The sequence below is a fragment of the Podarcis liolepis genome, assembly GCF_965112155.1.
Source record: "Podarcis liolepis genome assembly, chromosome: 7".
Taxonomy (NCBI): domain Eukaryota; kingdom Metazoa; phylum Chordata; class Lepidosauria; order Squamata; family Lacertidae; genus Podarcis; species Podarcis liolepis.
In genome coordinates, this window is record NC_139561.1 from 86276060 (window position 1) to 86288724 (window position 12665).

The window sequence follows — 12665 nt, forward strand, 5'->3', positions numbered from 1 at the left end:
TTGCCCTCCTCTGGACACGTTCCAGTTTGTCAGTGTCCTTCTTGAATTGTGGAGGGCGTTCCTGGAGCCTTAGGATGGTTTCACCTGGCACTTGGAAGCCTTGGCACCAAATACACTTCGTAGGTTAATAAGAAGCCGCGTACAGTAATGGCAGGTTTCCAGTTGCTGGGAACCACAGGAGGACAGAGCGCTCTTGTGTTCAAATCCTGCTTGGGGGTTTTTCCATGGGCATCCGGCCAGCCACTGAGAACAGGCGTTGCGAGGTGGGGGGGTACCTCAGCCTTACAAACTATTTGGGCATCCAGAACACTTATTTATTTGTGGTGTTCACCTCCCACCTTTGACTTCCAGGTGATCAAGGGGGTGTGTGTGGCTCCTCTCTCATTTATTTATTTATTTTTATAAATATTTTATTAAGTTTTCACAATAGAAAAGCATTCAAGAAAATATACCAAGAGAAAGAAAATACAAAATCACAAAAAAACAATACAATACAAAAATACAAACATTGAACACATCAAAAGAAGAAAAAAGAGATAAGAACACATATATTAACAAAAAACAGAAATTCCCTCTTTCTTAATTTCTCATCTTCAATTAACTTATTTTCCCGACTTCCTCACGTCTCCCGTTCTTGTATCCCATTTAGAAATTAATTCAGCAAATTCATATCCTATTAATTTATCTGTTGTTAATCCAATCTTACATTTTACTTTGTTGCTAAAGCCCCTGCGATTCATTTCCATGTCCTCAACATTCAAAAATTTTACAATATTTCTGCAAATAAATTTTAAATTTCTTCCAATCTTCCTCCACCGACTCCTCTCCCTGGTCTCGGATTCTGCCAGTCATTTCCGCCATCTCCATATAGTCTATTAGTTGCATCTGCCAATCTTCCAAGGTGGGTAGATCTTGTGCTCTCTCATTTAATTTCTACAACAGCCCTGTGAGGTGGGCTAGGCTGAGAGGTAGTGCCTCTGGCCCAAGATCACCCAATGAGCTTCTGGGCAAAGTGGGGATATGAACTACTGTGTTCTGAACTTTAAAATGGAAAGCGTAATGCTGGTGGTCAACAAAAGAGGTTCAAAGACTCTCTCAAGGCAAATCTAAAGAAATGTGGTACAGTGGTACCTCGGGTTACAGGCGCTTCAGGTTACAGACCCTTCAGGTTACAGACTCCGCTAACCCAGAAATAGTACCTCAGGTAAAGAACTTTGCTTCAGGATGAGAACAAATCGTATTCCAGTGGTGTGGCTGCAGCAGGAGGCTCCATTAGCTAAAGTGCTTCAGGTTAAGAACAGACCTCCAGAACGAATTAAGTTCTTAACCCGAGGTACCACTGTATAAACACCGACAACTGGGAAACACTGACCTGCAAGTGCTCCAGTTGGAGAACAGCCTTTACGAAAGGTGTCATGGGCTTTGAAGACACTCGAACTCAGGATGCAAGGGCGAAACGTGCTAAGAGGAAGGCACCCTTGGCAAATCCACACCATGACCAACTCCAGCCCGGGAACCAATGTCCCCACTGTGGAAGGACGTGTGGATCCAGAATTGGCCTCCACAGTCACTTATGGAAGACAATCTTACTTGGCTATGAGCGATCGCCAAAGAGAGAGGGAGAGGGATGAACTCCGGTCTCGCAGGTCCCTCTGACCCTCTAACCACTATACCACACTGACGATTGTTATCTGTAATCAAAGTTTTAACTCCCCCCCCCTTTTCCCTGCCTCCCCTTCCCAGCACGGACAGCATCAGAGGTTCTTGGCAGAAGCAGAGGGGAACTGCAGACTTTTTCAGACGTGTGCACATGTGATGAGTTATCAGGGTTTAGCATTTATCCCAGTAGCTGAACACTCCCGCATGCTAGAGAGAGGACTTCTCCACCATGCGCCCTTCATGCGAAGGGTTTGGTTACACCTTTGGTGGTTTTGCATGCAACCCTAGAGCCTTCTAAATGTAAGGGCAACCCAGCAGCAACGCGTCTTTATTTGAAAGCAGTATTTAAACAGGAGGGTCATGAGGCTGCAGATAGACCTTGATTGCCTCTCCGAAGGGCAGGTGATTTTGTATATTGCATCCTTATTTGCCTTTATATGACTGTCACAGGAGCATGAGGAATTGAGCCCGGAGCCAAGCCTACAGAAGTCTGCCCTCGGCCCCACATGGATCGGAGCCAAGTGTCCCAGTGTGGCTTCTGGTGACCTATTGCAAAGTTCAGCAGAGTTTATGGAGCTGTGTGTTGTTTTTGTCAAAGGCCACCAGGGGGCAGGCTTTTGCACCTGGTTCATGGAGAGCCTCCCACCAAGTCAGGCCATTGGCCAGTATTGCCAAGGGTGGAATCCTTGCCTTACAATCTTGGTGCCAGTAGGAAAGCAGAGGTGGTAAGGGTCTGTGGTTGAATGGGGGGTGGGGGTTTTCTGAATGTGGCCGAGGCAAGTGTGGCTTCCAAGCTGATTCTAAAGTAAAAAGGGGAGAGAGAAAAGGAGGGAAGGAGAAGAAAGAAAGAAAGAAAGAAAGAAAGAAAGAAAGAGGGAGAGAGAGACAAAGAAAGATGAAAATACCGTATTTTTTGCTCTATAAGATTCATGTTTTCCCTCCTAAAAAGTAGGGGAAATGTGTGTGCGTCTTATGGAGCGAATGCAGGCTGCACAGCTATCCCAGAAGCCAGAACAGCAAGAGGGATCGCTGCTTTCACTGCGCAGCGATCCCTCTTGCTGTTTTGGCTTCTGAGATTCAGAATATATTTTTTCTTGTTTTCCTTCTCCAAATACTTGGTGCGTCTTGTGGTCTGGTGCGTCTTATAGAGCGAAAAATACGGTACTTGGTTGCAGTGGTGGTTCTAATTATAAAAAAGGTAAAGGGACCCCTGACTGTTAGGTCCAGTCATGGCCGACTCTGGAGTTGCAATGCTCAAATTGCTTTACTGGCCGAGGGAGCCGGTGTACAGCTTCCGGGTCATGTGGCCAGCATGACTAAGCTGCTTCTGGTGAACCAGAGCAGCGCATGGAAACGCCGTTTACCTTCCCGCCAGAGCGGTACCTGTTTATCTACTTGCACTTTGACATGCTTTCGAACTGCTAGGTTGGCAGGAGCAAGGACCGAGCAACGGGAGCTCACCCCGTCGTGAGGATTCGAACCGCCGACCTTCTGATCGGCAAGCCCTAGGCTCTGTGGTTTAACCCACAGCGCCACCCACGTCCCAGTTCTAGTTCTAGTATGAGGTAAAAAACCACTGGGGAGGGAGGATTGCTAATGAAAGTGTGTGGGGAGGTATGTGTATGTAGATTTTAGGGTTAGGAGGGTAAGAGGGACTAGAAAAGCAGATTAAATCAAAGAAGGAAAGGGGGAGGGAAGGAGATGAGGGATCTGAAGATGTCAAGATTGTGATGCCTGGGAGTCGTATTTGTATATCAAATGCCAACAGTAAGAAATAATGTAGAAATGAAAATATGTATAGAGCCCTTTTGAGAGGGGCAAACATAATCTCGCTTTCAGGCTGAGGGAGCCGGTGTTTGTCCACAGACAGCTTTCTGGGTCATGTGGTCAGCAGAACTAAAACGCTTCTGGTGCAACGGAACACTGTGATGGAAACCAGAGCGCACAGAAATGCCACTTACCTTCTTGCCGCAGTGGTACCTACTTATCCATTTGCATTGACGTGCTTTCTACCAACTGCTAGGTTGGCAGGAGCTGGGACAGAGCAATGGAAGCTCAAGCTGTCGCGGGGATTCGAACTGCTGACCTTCTGATCGGCAAGTCCAAGAGGTTCAGTGGTTTAGACCATAGACAAACACATCTATTGGAGCTTGAGCTTTTGTGCGTCTAAAGCCCCACTAGCAAAGAGAGCCTTAGTCCATGAGGTGTGGCTAGGCGGCTACATTTATTTACTTACTTTACTTATATGTGTGTATGTATGTGTGAGTGTGTGTGTGTGTGTTCTTTTAAAGAGAAGGAGGGGGAAAGGGGGGGAGAGAAAGAGGGAGGTGAGGGGGAAGAAGGAAAGGAAAAGAAAAAAAAGGAAAAGGGAAGGGGGAAGGCACCAGTAGCAATATCACTGATATGGGGGGGGATGTTTTTTATTTTATTTTAATTTTTAGAGAGGATGGTAGAGCCAGTGTGGTGTAGTGGTTAAGAGCGGTGGACTCGTAATCTGGGGAACCGGGTTCGCGTCTCCGCTCCTCCACATGCAGCTGCTGGGTGACCTTGGGCCAGTCACACTTCTCTGAAGTCTCTCAGCCCCACTCACCTCACAGAGTGTTGGTTGTGGGGGAGGAAGGGAGAGGAGAACATTAGCCGCTTTGAGACTCCTGAAGGGGAGTGAAAGGCGGGATATCAAATCCAAACTCTTCTTCTAGTAGCAGGACGATGGAGGGAGGTAAGGCTCTCCCCTCAAAAACAAACTAAGAAACTAAGAGGGGACTAAAAGGAAAAGAGAAATAATGATGATGATGATAATGATGATGATGATAATAATAATAATAATAATAATAATAATAATAATGGATTAAAAAATAAAATAATAGTAATAATAATGATAAAAAATAAGTAAAGAAGAAGAAGAAGAAAGTTCCAAGCTGATTTTAAACATCATCGCTTGAGGGACAGTCACCAGCTCCCTAGTGGCCTCTGGGGCCTGCTACCCCTCTGCAAACATATTTGCAAGCATTGGGTGCAAGACCCTGTCTTGGCATGATCCTGGAGGGCTGCTCTCCCCCTGCAGTGGGGGAGAGACAGAAAGGAAGCTCCTTCCACCACCTTCCCAGAGCCACGTCTGGCGTCTTTTTGAAGGTTATACCTTTTGTCCTGCGCTTGGTGTGCTCAGTCAACAAAGCCAGCGTCACGATCTCAGCAGAACCGGCTCTTCAGGTGACTTCCCCGCAAACAACTGCAGATGCAACTCTTTGTAAAAGTGACGTCTTGGGAAGAGGGCGGGCGGTTGCGATCGGAAACATTCTGGCTCTTAACGCAAAAGAAGAAAGATCACAATATGTGGGTCAGGTTTTTCAGCAGCTTCGAAAGAAGGGGCTGACCGACACTCGGTGAGCCGGCTCTGTATCTAGCCGGTCATCTTCAGGTAATGCCAAAGGTCTCTTGTAAAAAGTCATCCGTGAACTGAATGGGCTCATCTTGCTCACTTAGGACCGCAATGCCAAGCAATCCACAAATTCCTTCTGCATGTGTGTTAGTGTTGCAGAAAGAACAGCAGAGGTCTCTTGTAGCAAGGTACAGTGGTACCTCGGGTTACAAATGCTTCAGGTTACACACTCCGCTAACCCAGAAATAGTGCTTCAGGTTAAGAACTTTGCTTCAGGATGAGAACAGAAATCGGGCTCTGATGGCGCGGCAGCAGCAGAAGGCCCCATTAGCTAAAGTGGTGCTTCAGGTTAAGAACAATTTCAGGTTAAGTACGGACCTCTGGAACGAATTAACTACTTAACCCGAGGTACCACTGTAAAAGGTAAAGGACCCCAGTCAAAGGTGACTAAGGGGTTGCGGTGCTCATCTCGCTTTCAGGCCGAGGGAGCCGGCGTTTGTCCTCTGACAGCTTTCTGGGTCACGTGGCCAGCAGGACCAAACCGCTTCTGGCGCAACAGGGCACTGTGACGGAAACCAGAGCGCACAGAAAAGCTGTTTACCTTCTTGCCGCAGTGGTACCTACTTATCCATTTGCACTGGTGTACTTTTGAACTGCTAGGTTGGCAGGAGCTGGGACAGAGCAATGGACGCTCAAGCTGTCGTAGGGATTCAAACTGCTGACCTTCTGATCAGCAAGTCCAAAAGGCTCTGATTTAGACCACAGACAAACACATCTATTGGAGCTTGAGCTTTTGTGCGTCTAAAGCCCCACTAGCAAAGAGAGCCTTAGTCCATGAGATGCGGCTAGATGGCTACATTTATTTACTGTACTTGGAGCACTAGTACCCAGCTCTTCAGCCAAGAAGGCTCCCAGAGCATCTATCTATCTATCTATCTATCTATCTATCTATCTATCTATCTATCTATCTACAGGTGAAACTTGAAAAATTATAATATTGTGGAAAAGTTAATTTATTTCAGTAATTCAACTTAAAAAGTGAAACTAATACAGTGGTACCATGGGTTACATACACTTCAGGTTACATACGCTTCAGGTTACAGACTTCGCTAACCCAGAAATATTACTTCGGGTTAAGAACTTTGCTTCAGGATGAGAACAGAAATCGTGCAGCGGCGGCACAGTGACAGCGGGAGGCCCCATTAACTAAAGTGGTACCTCAGGTTAAGAACAGTTTCAGGTTAAAAACGGACCTCCAGAACGAATTAAGTTCTTAACCTGAGGTACCACTGTATATGAGATAGACTCATGACATGCAAAGCGAGATATGTCAAGCCTTTATTTGTTATAATTGTGATGATTATGGCGTACAGCTGATGAAAACCCACAAATTAACAATCTCAGAGAATTAGAATATTTTGAAAAGGTGCAGTAGCTATTCAATCCATAACAACTGCAATGGTTTCCTGAGCCTTTAAATGGTCTCTCAGTCTAGTTCAGTGGGAAATACAATCATGGGGAAGGCTGCTGACCTGACAGTTGTGCAGAAAGCCATCAATGAGACCCTCCAAATCAAATCAAATATCTTTAATATGGTCAATGACCAGGAAGCAATTTATAAAATATGACATTAAGAGTAGTATTGTGCTAGAAGTAGCAGTAAAAATATGGCCAATTCTCAGAGTTGGTGCTTATATTTATGACCAGGTTTCGAGTTTTAAGTTTTTAAAATTCAATTCAGGTGTCGCTACTGTTTAATATCGTTCCTTCGATGTTTACAGTTTGGACTCCTTTGTAGACATCATTGCTCGTCTTATTCTTGTTGAAATGTAACAGTACTTTGCCACGGACCTGTTAATTTCGGGCTCTTTGAATGAGACCCTCCATAAGGAGGGAAAGCCTCAAAAGGATCTATCTATCTATCATCTATCTATCTATCTATCTATCTATCTATCTATCTATCTATCAATCTATCTATCCATCTATTTCCATCTATCCCCATCCATCCATCTATATAATAATAATAATAAATTTTATTTATACCCCGCCCTCCCTGGCCAGAGCCGGGCTCAGGGCGGCTAACACCAATAAAATCACAGTAAAATCATAATAGGGGAAAGGGGGGGGGACCAATTTAAAATACAGGTTAAAATGCAATTTAAAATGCAGCCTCATTTTAAAGTAGCCAATAAATCAAGACCATAAGAGGAGAGAAACATAAGGGTCAGACTGAGTCCAAACCAAAGGCCAGGCGGAACAGCTCTGTCTTGCAGGCCCTGCAGAAAGATGTCAAGTCCCACAGGGCCCTGGTCTCTTGTGACAGAGCGTTCCACCAAGTCGGGGCCAGTACTGAAAAGGCCCTGGCCCTAGTTGAGACCAATCTAACCACCTTGCGACTTGGGACCTCCAAAATGTTGTCATTTGTGGACCTTAAGGTCCTCTGCGGGGCAAACCAGGAGAGGCAGTCCCGTAGGTACGTGATATACAAGGGGAAAGGGAGAAGGAGGGAAGAGGAAAATCAAAACCTAGGCATGGATTTCTAAACAGCTGTCCCTATAAAAGCCAGCTGGCACAGTTCAGGGGCAAGGAGGTGCTTCGTGGGCCTCCAGCGAAGCTGATGAAATGAGCCCTCCTGCTTCCTGTGTCTCTGCCTACCGCAGCCTGATGCAACAGCTACCCCCAGGTGACAGCTGAGGGACAAGGAGGCCTGATGGAGCTGGCTTGCTCCAGCAGAGGCATTTGGCCCCTGGGTGTCAGGTTCCTGCCCCTGCTTCAGAGGAAAGCAATCCTAGGAGGAAGTAAAGGGAACAGTTCAAGCAAGTAATGAAATGAGAGTGGCCACCTTTTTCTTCTTCTTTTCTACTGGCCCCGCTTTCCATAGCTGTCAACCGTCCCTTATTTGGCAAGCAAGTCCCTTATCCCAGCGCCGTGTCCCGCTGCTGTCCCTTATTGATGATGTCCCTTAAATGTCCTGGGTTTCAAAGGAAGCAGCTCCTCTCCCTCCCTCCCTCCCTGCCAGCCAGGGAGGAGGGAGGCTCCAACTGTGTTGCTTGGCTGCGTTGCTCACCCAATAAGGAGTCTAAGAACGACTGGGGGGGTGGAGCTTGCATGCCTTGTGCCGATCAAATCGGCCGCGTTGCCTGGGGACTCGCCTTTGCTCAGCGCTTCCCAGCGGAGAGGTGATGGTGGTTTTCCTTGCTGCATCCCTTTGCCGGGTTGCTGCGCTGTGGGAACCACCGCTTGAGGCTTCGTTTGGCTGCTGGCTGGGCTTTCTGCCTTTGGCTCAGAGGGGCTCAGAAGTCGAACATACCTGTGCTCTGAAAATCCCTTATTTTGGCTGCTGATCCCTTATTTTCGAGGCTGCTGGTCCCTTATTTTCAAATCTGTAAGTTGACAGCTATGTCGCTTTCATTCCTCGAACAGCATACAGAAAGGAAGTTGGCGACGTTTCTCCGCTGCAGAGCAGAAATAGTTTCGCCAGCTTGATTTCTGTAGCGTGACGGGCTGCAGATGAAAAGGCATAGGAGCAAGGCCAGAGGAAACAAACAGATGGCGATCCCGACACCGTGTAAACATCTACAAGCCCTTCAAGCATGGCCATTCAAGGGCATCAGATGAGAACTGAGCTCATACGTAGGATTGCCACCTTTTTTGCAATCACATTTTTGAATTGAAAGCTTTTTTCCTAACATATTAAACACTAGCATTTAGGCTTCCAACTTTTAAAAATAGCCCTGTTCCTGCAACGTTAATAGCCTTGAAGCTTCCTTGGTTTTCTGGCATGGGGATGGTGCATGGGAGGGTTATTCATTTAATTTCTGCTCAAATGTACAACAGCAGCGTGCCAGCCTTCCGTAGTAAGTGAGGGGCAGGGCAGTAAAAAGCAATAATTAACAGAAGGTGCTATTCGCCCCAGGACTCCTCCAGAGCTCTCTTACTTTGTGGATGTATTCTGCGCATTCATGGAGTATCCATTCTGCTTTAGCTTGTACCACAATGTTTTCCCCAACGCTAGCACATCGTCGCTGTCCAGAGGGGCTTCAGTCCTGTTAAGTTGTGGGTGAACATATCAGATGACACAGTGATTCTTCAAACAGCTCTTGTTTATTCCGAGGCCAGAACAGAACTGAACTGAAGGGCTCAGTCAGCCTGCTTATATAGCGCTCCAGTACAACGTTACTGTAGCAACTTTCTAAAACTATCCAATCACTGAATGTCACTTTTGATCCTTCATCTGCATAACTATCTACAGTATCCCCCTGCTGGCCCAGGGTGAGAACTTCAGTACATAACAGTCCAGCAAAAGCCAGACAACCACACCCACCTACTGATCTGGACATTTGTGGCATGCCAAGTCACAATATTTCACCAGGAAGTTGCAGGATGTGCACTAACTGGAAGTGAAGCACTGTGGCCGCCCCAAAACTCTCATAGGCACGAATAGTATTGAAAGCGAGACCACATACGATCGCGGCTGTGGGTGTGAAGAAGACAGGCTGGTTATTATTTATTTTATGTTATTGTTAAATTTATATACCGGCCTTCATCCGAAGATTGCAGGGTGGTTTGCAGTACAAAACACATAATATATGATGTAATAACAAACAAACTCATACCTATGGGACCGCCTCTCCTGGTATGTCCCACGGAGGACCTTATGGTCTTCAAATAAAAACATCTTGGAGGTCCCAGGCCACAGGGAGGTTAGGCTGGCCTCAACCAGAGCCAGGGCTTTTTCGGCCGTGGCCCCGATCTGGTGGAACGCTCTGCCACAAGAGACTAGGGCCCTGCGGGACTTGACATTTTTCCACAGGGCCTAAAAGACAGAGCTCTGTCTGACCCCCTCCTTCTGTAATCCTCATAGAACTCTAGCCCAATGGTTGCCATTAATTTGATTTTGAATTTAATTGATTTTAGAATGAATTGATTTTAGAATGCATTTCAATTAATTGATTGTGATTTTATGTAAACTGTGCTACTTTTATTGTTGTTAGCCACTCTGAGCCCGGCTTCAGCTGGGGAGATTGGGATATAAATAATTATTATTAATTTTATTATTAAACAAGAAAACCAACCAGCCCATTTAAAAGGCTGTTGATTGTTTAATCAGTAAAGGCCTGGGTGAAGAGGAATGTTTCTGCCTGGCTCCACTATGTTGACATTGATTTTTTGAATCTGTGGTATAGATTTTAGTGTGGGATCGTGCAAGAAGGAAATATTGGGGTACAGTGCTGGCAATGCAAGAGGTAGGAGGAGCTGGAATGGATTAGCACATGGGAGAGGATCAGTGGCGTAGCGTGGGGGGTGCAGGGGGGGCCGGCCGCACCGGGCGCAACATCTGGGGGTTAGGGTTAGGGAGCGCAAATCCACGGGTTAGGGGGCACAAATTACTTGCCTTGCCCCGGGTGCTGACAACCCACGCTACGCCACTGGAGAGGATGCAGAGCTAACTACCACATTCATACACACTGAAAATACCAGGCCAGACCTTCCAAATGCCCCTATTTCCCAGCGACAGTCCCAGATTTACAAAAGCCATCCCGGTTTCCGATTTGATCCCAAAATGTCCTAACTTCCCTTAGGACATCCGTATTTTCGTCAGAGAAAGCTTCTGTCTTCTTCAGACTAAAGAAGGTTTAACGTACTACAAAGCTTTTGCATGGAATTCGCTTTCCAGGCAGGAATATGTGTGTCTGCAGAGATCTGCACACATGTAGCCTCATTGTGCGTAATTACCTACATACTGAATTTGCACCATTTCCTACAGAAACGGACTTCCATGTAAGTCTCCTAGTCTCAGTGAGTGCTGCTCTTCAACATCAAGGCCATTGCAGATGACTGCGTTTTGAATGAAATTCTATTCCACAAATGGCAACACATTGCGCCACCGTAAGATGCGCCACCCTGTACATGCAGCTATAATAGGCATGCATTTAATAGGCATGCATTTTAGTATCTAAAATACTGTACTAAAATCTGACGCAACTGGGCCAGCTATTTCATCTTCCCTCTGCCACTGGTGGCTTTCCACTCCTCATTCGTTCTGCTTTCAAGTAGCCCAGCCCCACCATCGCTACCGGATCTCTCACTTCCTCGATTGGCTGATGCAACATGTGTGGGAAGTAACAGCAGCAGAAGCAGCAGCAAGAGAGGCAGTGAAGGGCAAATATTTGCATGGACAGAATACAGGATCTTGAAATATTAACTCATGGCCCTGCTGCATGACGATCTACACTACTGCATAATAGTAAAAAAAGATAAAGGACCCCTGGATGGTGGTTGTTGTTTAGTCGTTTAGTCGTGTCCGACTCTTCGTGACCCCCTGGACCAGAGCATGCCAGGCACTCCTGTCTTCCACTGCCTCCCGCAGTTTGGTCAGACTCATGTTTGTAGCTTCGAGAACACTGTCCCACCATCTCGTCCTCTGTCGTCCCCTTCTCCTTGTGCCCTCCATCTTTCCCAACATCAGGGTCTTTTCCAGGGAGTCTTCTCTTCTCATGAGGTGGCCAAAGTATTGGAGCCTCAGCTTCAGGATCTGTCCTTCCAGTGAGCACTCGGGGCTGATTTCCTTCAGAATGGAGAGGTTTGATCTTCTTGCAGTCCATGGGACTCTCAAGAGTCTCCTCCAGCACCATAATTCAAAAGCATCCATTCTTCAGCGATCAGCCTTCTTTATGGTCCAGCTCTCACTTCCGTACATCATACATACTTAACTGGATGGTTAAGTCCAGTCAAAGGCAACTCTGGGGTTGCGGCGCTCATCTCACTTTCAGGCCGAGGGAGCCGGCGTTTGTCCACAGACAGCTTTCTGGGTTATCTGGCCGGCATGACTAAACCGCTCTGAGTTCCTTGCAGGAAGGAGGGTACCGTAGCTCAGAGCACCTGCTGTGCAGAAGGTCCCAGCTTCAACCTCTGGCGACACTGGATAGGGCTGGGAATGCTTCCTTCTGCTCCCAGTCAATGCAGATAATACTGAGCTTAATGGACTCTATACTGTATAAGGAAGTTTCCTATGCTCCTCAGCAGGGGTAGGCAACCTAAGGCCCCGGGGGCCAGATGCGGCCCAATCACCTTCTCAATCCTGCCTGCAGACGGTGCGGCAATCAGTGTGTTTTTACATGAGCAGAATGTGTGCTTTTATTTAAAATGCATATCTGGGTTATTTGTGGGGCATAGGAATTCGTTCATTATTTTTTTCATAATATAGTCCGGCCCACCACAAGGTCTGAGGGACAGTGGACCGGCCCACGGCTGAAAAAGGTTGCTGACCCCTGTTCTATGGTGGTAAGATGGCTACTAGCCACGATGGCTGTGCTCTGCCGCCATAGCTAGAGGCAGAGAAGCTTCGGAATCCCAGTTGCTTCCTCCCCTTTTGTCTTAGTTTTGTCGTTGTAGTGCTCAGCAGGGAGGGAGAATTGCCGTATTTTTCGCTCTATAAGACGCCCCAGACCACAAGACGCACCTAGTTTTTGGAGGAGGAAAACAAGAAAAAATATATTCTGAATCTCAGAAGCCAGAACAGCAAGAAGGATCGCTGTGCAATGAAAGCAGCAATCCCTCTTGCTGTTCTGGCTTCTGGGATAGCTGCACAGCCTGCACTCGCTCCATAAGATGCACACACATTTCC

The 12665-nt window shown here is 46.8% G+C and overlaps 1 protein-coding gene across 2 annotated transcripts in view; it reads right to left on the reverse strand.

The window, feature by feature from the left end:
* The window catches only part of FKRP (fukutin related protein), a 215480-nt gene that overhangs the window by 127312 nt on the left and 75503 nt on the right, over positions 1–12665 (reverse strand). The window lies entirely within an intron of this gene.